The sequence below is a fragment of the Ruditapes philippinarum genome, unplaced genomic scaffold (assembly GCF_026571515.1).
Source record: "Ruditapes philippinarum isolate M1 unplaced genomic scaffold, ASM2657151v2 ctg4453_1_1_1_1, whole genome shotgun sequence".
Taxonomy (NCBI): domain Eukaryota; kingdom Metazoa; phylum Mollusca; class Bivalvia; order Venerida; family Veneridae; genus Ruditapes; species Ruditapes philippinarum.
In genome coordinates this window covers 58,069-66,519 of record NW_026861346.1, presented here as the reverse complement: position 1 = coordinate 66,519, position 8,451 = coordinate 58,069, and the positions used below count along the sequence as shown (strand labels likewise).

The following is an 8,451-nucleotide window of genomic DNA, read 5'->3' as shown; positions in this document are numbered from 1 at the left end:
TTTTGTTATAATATTGAGGCATAAGCATGTCAATAGATGCCTAAACAAACAATACTATGTTAAATCCTAAGATGATCAGCTGGCTAATTTCACAGGTTGATCTACGAGAGTTATCTCCCTTCTGTACTTCCTGTTACTTTCGTTTTTAACATGCGATGTTGACAACAGAATTTTTAGTTTTCAAAGCAATAAAATGGAAACATATTGATTTTTATGCTAAAAATATCCTCTTTCTGAATACCAAATGTTTCCACTTCTATTCTTTCACGCTTAAATTTTGACATACAAGCGTATTTTCATTTTGTTGTGCGTAACTTTGACGCATGGATTTTGAAAGTGATGCGTATTTTAGATTTTCTATGCGTATTTTACGCAGATACGCACGCTATCTGGAGCTCTGTTGAACTGTACTCCCAAATAAACATGGAATTTCAAAATGCTGGACAATATATGCTTTGATAATCTGGTAACAATTAATAAATTGATTACTGAATTCTAATTTAATAAGACCTACATTTTTAGCTCGACTTTTCTATGAAAAGGGGAGCTATCCTACTCGCCCCGGCGTCGGCGTCGGCGTTGGCGTCACACCTTGGTTAAGTTTTTCGTACCACCCCACTTTATTTCAGAAGTATTACAAGTATGGCTTTGAAACTTACCATACTTGTTCACCATCATAACCTCCATCTACAGACAAGAGTACATAACTCTGTCAAGGTTTTTGACAGAATTATGGCCCTTTTTTGACTTAGAAAGTGTATTGAGCTTGGTTAAGTTTTTTGTACCACCTCACTTTATTTCAAAACCATTGGAGGTATTGCTTTGAAACTGACCATACTTGTTTACCATCACGACCTTCATCAACAGACAAGAGGACATAACTCTGTCAAGGTTTTTGACAGAATTATGCCCCTTTTTGACTTAGAAAATACATTGAATATGGGTAAAATCCACTTATTGCCTTAACCCTTTGAGATATTGCTTTTGAAACTTTTAATGCTATTTCACATCATTACCCCCATCTGTACGCAAGAGAAGGTAACTCTGTCAAGGATTTGTTTTAAAAATTAAGGCCTTTTATCGACTTAGAATCTTGGTTAAGTTTTTAGTACCAGTCCACTTTTTGACTGAACTGTTTGAGATATTAATTTGAAAGTTGGAATACTTGTTTACAATCATGATTCCCAAACATGTCCAGGAGAAGGTAATTCTGTCAAAGATTTTATTTGAATTATGGCCCTTAACTGTCAATGTTTTGTATTATAGGCAAGCACTAAAAAACTTAAAAAATCTAAAAAAATTCATTCCTATCCACTTGTTCACTTTACCATAAATTATGTCATAATAAAATAATTCTTCACTAAATATCTTAATGCTCATGGCCATTGTTCACTTTAAAAATACAGAGATTCTTGTATTGCCTTTTACTGCAAAAACTTTTTTTATTGGCAAGCAATAAAAAAGTCGAGCGCGCTGTCTTACGGACAGCTCTTGTATTTCTTCTATTAACCTTTAAAAGAACGAAAACAAAGCACAAGGCATAATTTTCTGATTTAAAAAAAATAATTTTTTATCCAGACCATGAAAAAAATTTTTGAGTAGGGGCAAATTTTTTGAGTCGGTCGCGTTACTGTAAACGAACATTTTTTTAAGGATGGCCTTAATTAAATTCCGTGTACAGCCGATATACAAATGGCCGCCATACAGAGCGCGAAATCTGATTGGCTTATTCAAATGCAAGCGTTTAAATGAGTCCAGAAGTTTCTAACGGAATATTTTTTCAACAAAATAATTGCCCATGCACTCTCAGTGTGTTCGAATATAATTTTCCGTTCAAAAAATTGGAATCAATCTGTAAAACGCTTTACTTAACCAGTATGGCCGATGACGGCAATGAGCAAAATAGACTGATATTTATATTTTATTTTTAATTGATAAGTACATTGTTTGAAAGTTTTTGTTAATGATAGACCATGCAATTGAAAGAACAGAAGATAAGCTTTTGAATAAAGCTTGAAAGGCAAGTCAACAGACATTTTTTTAATTTTTCAAAATGCTACGCATTTATGAGCAATAACTATTAGACGTCGGACTTGACAAACATAAAACTATAACAAGCCTGTAACGTCCAATCTATTGGACTAACCAAAACCGGACAACCACCAAACTCGGACGGCCCCGAAAATGCTTTTTTTATTTGTTCAGTGAACTGATTTAGCCGGGAAACGGACGAGAGCCCTCCGTCAAAAAATGACAAGGCAGACAAAAGTCCTCCCGCTAAAATGACAGGGCATCAAAAGCCCTCCCGTGAAATTAACAAGGTGGACAAAAGCCCTCCCGTAACAAAATAAATATGTATGTTGAATACTTTTGTGTTTTTTCATTGCACTCAACATATTAAAATTGTTACATGTATATATTTCTTGTTGTTTTCAATTGGCCTTGGCTTATTACTGGTATGAGCTAGAATCATCTTTTTATGCCCCCGCCATATAATGGCAGGGGCATATAGTGTTACCCTGTTCCGTCATTCCGTCCTTCCGTCGTCATCAGTTTCCGTTCATTATCTTAATAACCCTTGCACATATTGAACTCAAATTTGACATATGGATATGTCATGAGAAAATACAGGTCAAGTTCGAAATTGGTCATGGTTCGATGATTTTTGGCAGAGTTATGCCCCTTTTACATTGAAAAATAATATGAAATTTTCAGTTTCCGTTCATTATCTCCCAAACGGTTCAAAACATTCAATTCAAAATTGACATATGGATATGTCATGAGAAAATACAGGTCAAGTTCGAAATTGGTCATGGTTCGATGATTTTTGGCAGAGTTATGCCCCTTTTACTTTGAAAATTAACAGAAATTTTTCAGTTTCCGTTCATTATCTCCCCAACGGTACAACACATTCAACTCAAACTTGACATATTGATATGTCATGAGAAAAATACAGGTCAAGTTCAAATTTGGTCATGGTTCGATGATTTTTTGGCAGAGTTATGCCCCTTTTACTTTGAAAATAATATGAAATTTTCAGTTTCCGTTTTCATTAACTCCCCAATGGTTACAACACATTCAACTCAAAACTTGACATATGGATACGTCAAAGGAATGCGCAGGTCAAGTTCAAATTTGGTTATGGTTCAATGATTTTTGGCAGAGTTATGCCCCTTTTACTTTGAAAAATAATATGAAATTTTTAGTTTCCGTTCATTATCTCCCCAATCGTACAACACATTTAGCTCAAATTTTGACATATCGATATGCAAAGGAATGCGCAGGTCAAGTTCAAATTTGGTCATGGTTCGATGATTTTTGACAGAGTCATGCCCCTTTTACTTTGAAAATAATATGAAATTTTCAGTTTCTGTTTATTATCTCCCCAACAGTATTAAACATTCAACTCAAATTTGACATATTGATACGTCAAAGGAATGCGCAGGTCAAATTCAAATTTTGTCATGGTTGGATGATTTTTGGCTGAGTTATGCCCCTTTCACTTTAAAAATAATATGAAATTTTCAGTTTCCGTTTATTATCTCCCCAACAATATTACACATTCAACTCAAATTTGACATATGGATATGTTTTTGGAATGCGCAGACCAAGTTCGAATCTGGTCATGGTTCAATGATTTTTGGCAGAGTAATGCCCCTTTCACTTTGAAAAATGATATGAAATTTACAGTTTTCTGTTCATTATCAACCCAACAGTGTTACATATTCAACTCAAAATTGACATATGGATATGTCAAAGGAATGCGCAGGTCAAGTTGGAATTTGGTCATGGTTCGATGATTTTTGGCAGAGTTATGTCCCTTTCACTTTGAAAATAATATAGATACATCTTAGGAATAAGCAGTTTAAGTTTGAATTTGGTCGTGGTTCAATGATTTTAGACAAACTTATCTTTCCTGAATGTTGGAAAAAATTTGAACTTTCAGTTTCAGCACTCATACTTTTGTGGAAATGTATATAGCCATTATGTTGGCTACAAATATGCAATATGCTATTTTTAAAAGGTTAAGACTGAATAATTTCAGTGCCTTGAACATTGTATAAAAATGGTTAAGACTGAATAATTTCAGTGCCTTGAACATTGTGTAAAAATGGTTTGTGTTAACATTGAAAAGTTTTAAGGGCTTTGAACTTAGAATGAAAAAAATAATTTGTGCAAACAAATTTGGAACTAAATATTATAACATTTGAAATTTTGGCTGCATGCGGGGGCATCCGTGGCATGATGACACATTTCTAGTATTCTGAATATACCTTCCTGAAATGTTTAACGAGGTAACTTTTTACACGAATGCCGTTAAAAACAGTCACTTTTAAAAGTAATTGACTCATTACAAGGCACATTATAAATGTTTAGATAATTTTAACTTCTTTTCATCATTTAATACTCTATTAATATTATCTTCACATAGGAGAAATCCTTCATATCTATGTGAATAAATATGGACTTACAGATTTTAGCACTAATTATTCAGATGCCCCTCAGGAATGTGTTCAAGCTCATACAAACACGGTTTTGCCAATGGAAAACAAAAATATTCATGATTACAATTTTAATATGTTGAGTGCATTGAAAAGAAAATATAAACTATTCAATGTACACAGTGTTCCCATTTACGCACATATGTGCGTATTTTACGCACAAATAACAAAATTCACGTACAGAAATTTAGGCAAGAGGGTAAAAATACGCACAGAAAGTCGGAATCTTAATCATGTATAATTCAAAAATTATTCTTTTGAGCAATTTTTCAAACAAAATTCACTTAAAGTGCATTGAAATTGATGAAATGTGAGAAAATCTCCGAATTCACAATGAAGTTTACAGACCCCCAACTGGGAATTATTGCCGTAAATTACAAATTTGAAATTTTTGTTTTACGATGCCTGTAAGAATAGCCAATGAAAAACAGTCCTTAAAATATTAAAAAAATATTAATTCTAATATAATTGTAATCAGCAACAACTGGAATTGTAAATGTTTCTGCAGAAAACTGACGAATTTTCATTTGTCACATATTTTCGCGATGCCGATTTTGTTAATTAAAAAACATCAACAAAAGGGAAGCTTTGTTTTTGTTCAAAGGTGTGTAGTCACAATTTATATGCTGTTTATGAACTTAGATAACTTCAATAATGTTTATATTAATTGAGATTGAGATATATGCCAGTATGTGTTGGTCACAATTAATTTTACCTAAGGGGGGGGGGGGCAGTGATGAAGTGAATCTTGAAGAAAACAGCATAATTGTCTGATGTATGATTTTGGAATTATCCTTAAATTTCATATAAATATTGTACAAATTTAAGTAACCCCTGAATTTTTATTTTACCCCCAGTTTTCAAAGGTAAGGGGTAAAAATACTCCCAATGAAAAATAGAAGTGGGAACACTGGTACATATATGTATTTGCTGCGGGAGGGCTTTTGTCCGCCCTGTTATTTTTACGGGAGGGCTTCTGTCCGCCCAGTCATTTTTACGGTAGGGCTTTTGTCCGCCCTGTCATTTTCACAGGAGGGCTTTTGTCCGCCTTGTCAATTTTGGACGGGAGGGCTTTTGTCCTACACTCGATTTAGCAATTTCCATACGCAATACAAAATCATACCTTTTACAACCGCTGATATCTTAAATCGAAGCATTACATAATAATAAATTGCAAAAATTAGTCAAATGTCGACAAAATATTTTGTTTGGCACTACATGACATGTGCTGACATCACTTGACTTCACTGCTCCGGGCGGAATATAAAGTATTTATGTATTCCTTAATACTGGTCGGAGACCATCAACCGGACACTTTTGGAACATTTTTCCGTACAGATTTCATAATTTTTAACCTAGAGACCAAAAAATTTGACACAGTTCAGCTAGGTTCTTCTCCTAACTAACAAACTAATTTGTTTATTTCTGATTGTATCGACACTTGTATCTGAGGCTCGTAAAGGAGGGTATCAAAATTACCTAAATTGTCTACACTACAGTACCATGTGTCCGGACAGATATGTACATGATGTGATTTAATTCAGATAAAAGCTTGGGTGTTTTGATTTTTAGCTCGACTTTTTTTTTGTTTTGAAAAAAAAAGGAGAGGTATTGCTATAGTCGCGGCGGCGTTGCCGTCCGCAAACTTGTACCTGGATCATAACTTTTTTATTTCTTGGTGTATTGTCTTCATACTTGGCCACAACAACCCTTGGGACAAGACCTTTCAGTAGACCACACTAACCTTGACCTTCATCCATAAATGACCTTGACCTTCAAGGTTAAAAGTCCAAATTTTGCTTGTTCATGCTGTTATTGGCTGTAACTTTGTTATTTTTGAATGGATTGTCTTCAAACTTGAACATAATAATCTTCAAGGATATCCCTTAAAAATAACCAGACAGACCTTGACCTTCACTCATAAATGACCTTGACTTTGAAGGTCAAATTATTGAAATTTTCATTTTTAGCTCGACTATTCGAAGAATATGAGAGCTATTGTAGTCGCCCCGGCGTCGGCGTCGGCGTCAGCGTCTGCGTCGGCGTCTGCGTTGGTTAAAGTTTTTTGTAAAGTCAAATATCTCAATTATTACTTGAGATATTCAATTGAAACTTACAATACTTATTTATAGTAACAAGGTACAAGTTGGATAACTCTGCCTACAATATTGACAGAATTATGCCCCTTTTTAACTTAGAAATTTTGGTTAAAGTTTTTTGTAAAGTCAAATATCTCAATTATTGCTTGAGATATTTAATTGAAACTTACAATACTTATTTATAGTAACAAGGTACATCAGATTGACAAGTTGGATAACTCTGCCTACAATATTGACAGAATTATGCCCCTTTTTAACATAGAAATTTTGGTTAAAGTTTTTTGTAAAGTCAAATATCTCAATTATTGCTTGAGATATTTAATTGAAACTTACAATACTTATTTATAGTAACAAGGTACATCAGATTGACAAGTTGGATAACTCTGCCTACAATATTGACAGAATTATGCCCCTTTTTAACATAGAAATTTTGGTTAAAGTTTTTTGTAAAGTCAAATATCTCAATTATTGCTTGAGATATTCAATTGAAACTTACAATACTTATTTATAGTAACAAGGTACATCAGATTGACAAGTTGGATAACACTGCCTACAATATTGACAGAATTATGCCCCTTTGGAACTTAGAAATTTTGGTTAAAGTTTTTTGTAAAGTCAAATATCTCAATTATTGCTTGAGATATTCATTTGAAATTTAAAATACTTTTTTATAGTAACAATGTACATCAGTTTGCAAAATTGCATAACTCTCCCAGCAATATTTGCAGAATTATTTGCACCTTTGTAACTTAGAAATTTTGGTTAAAGGTTAAAGGTCTTCAAAGATATTTCCTTGAAACTTTACACATGCACTTAGGGTAATAATTGGAGGGTCATAATTGTATGTCACTGACCAAGTTCCATAACTCTATCTTGCATTAAGGCTGATTCATATCCCCTTTTCTACGGTCTCTAATGGTTAATGTTTACATGCAAGTTTTACATATATCAATAACTATTAAAGATATTTATTTAAAACTTCACATATGCATTTAGGGTCATAATTGTAGGTCACTGACAAAGATCCATAATTCTATCTTGCATTTAGGCTGATTTTTCTCCCCTTTATCAACTTAGAAATTCATGGTAAAGTTTTGCTTGTAAGCTGTTATCTCAATAACTACTGAAGGGTTTGTGCCTTTTTTGGGACAATTTTATGCATTCATAATAATAAAGCAGTGATTTACTTGATAAAACATCTTAATAACAAGCCTTTGTAACTTTTCTGTCAAATTTATGTATTCATAGGTAATTAGTATTATTATACTCAATAAAACACCCTTGTGAAATTACATTCCGAATAGTCAAGCCAATACTGTATAATTAGACTCTCTCTAAGGCGTATAACATGAATTTATAAAAAAAATATTAGCCCTTTTGTGAACTTAAAAAATTTAACATTATCAAGGCTCTTTTACTATCAAGCACTTAGAATAGTCGAGCGTGCTGTCCTACTGACAGCTCTTGTTTTGGGTATTATTGGCTGTAACTTTATTTTTGAATGGATTGTCTTCAAACTAGTGTGTCATTTTTTAAGCCTTGAAAAAATGACACACTAGTAAAAATGGAATGAATAGGATCAAAGAGAATTTACTGTTACCTATTGTTCTCCACAGTCTTCACGAAAAACTTTAAAAAGCACAGGACATTCGGGCCAGTAAAATTTCAAATCTTACTGGACCTGGTGATTTTTAGCCGGACCAAAATTAATGCATAGATAGGTAATAAATTGATGGGTTAAGGAAAACACTTTATCATGTTTTATTGCTTCCCTTGATAATTTTGAAAGAAGCATAATACTTTCTGTATTCTGGGCCATATGTTGACAGCTTTGAAAAATCTATAAGGAC

General features: G+C 33.3%; 1 long non-coding RNA gene across 1 annotated transcript; it reads left to right on the top strand.

Moving 5' to 3' along the window:
* The first annotated feature begins 5,421 nt into the window (after positions 1-5,421).
* On the top strand, positions 5,422-8,070 carry LOC132715320 (uncharacterized). The gene is made up of 2 exons (XR_009623665.1): positions 5,422-6,641; positions 6,794-8,070. It is a non-coding gene; the product is annotated as an uncharacterized LOC132715320 (long non-coding RNA).
* The last annotated feature ends 381 nt before the right edge of the window (positions 8,071-8,451 follow it).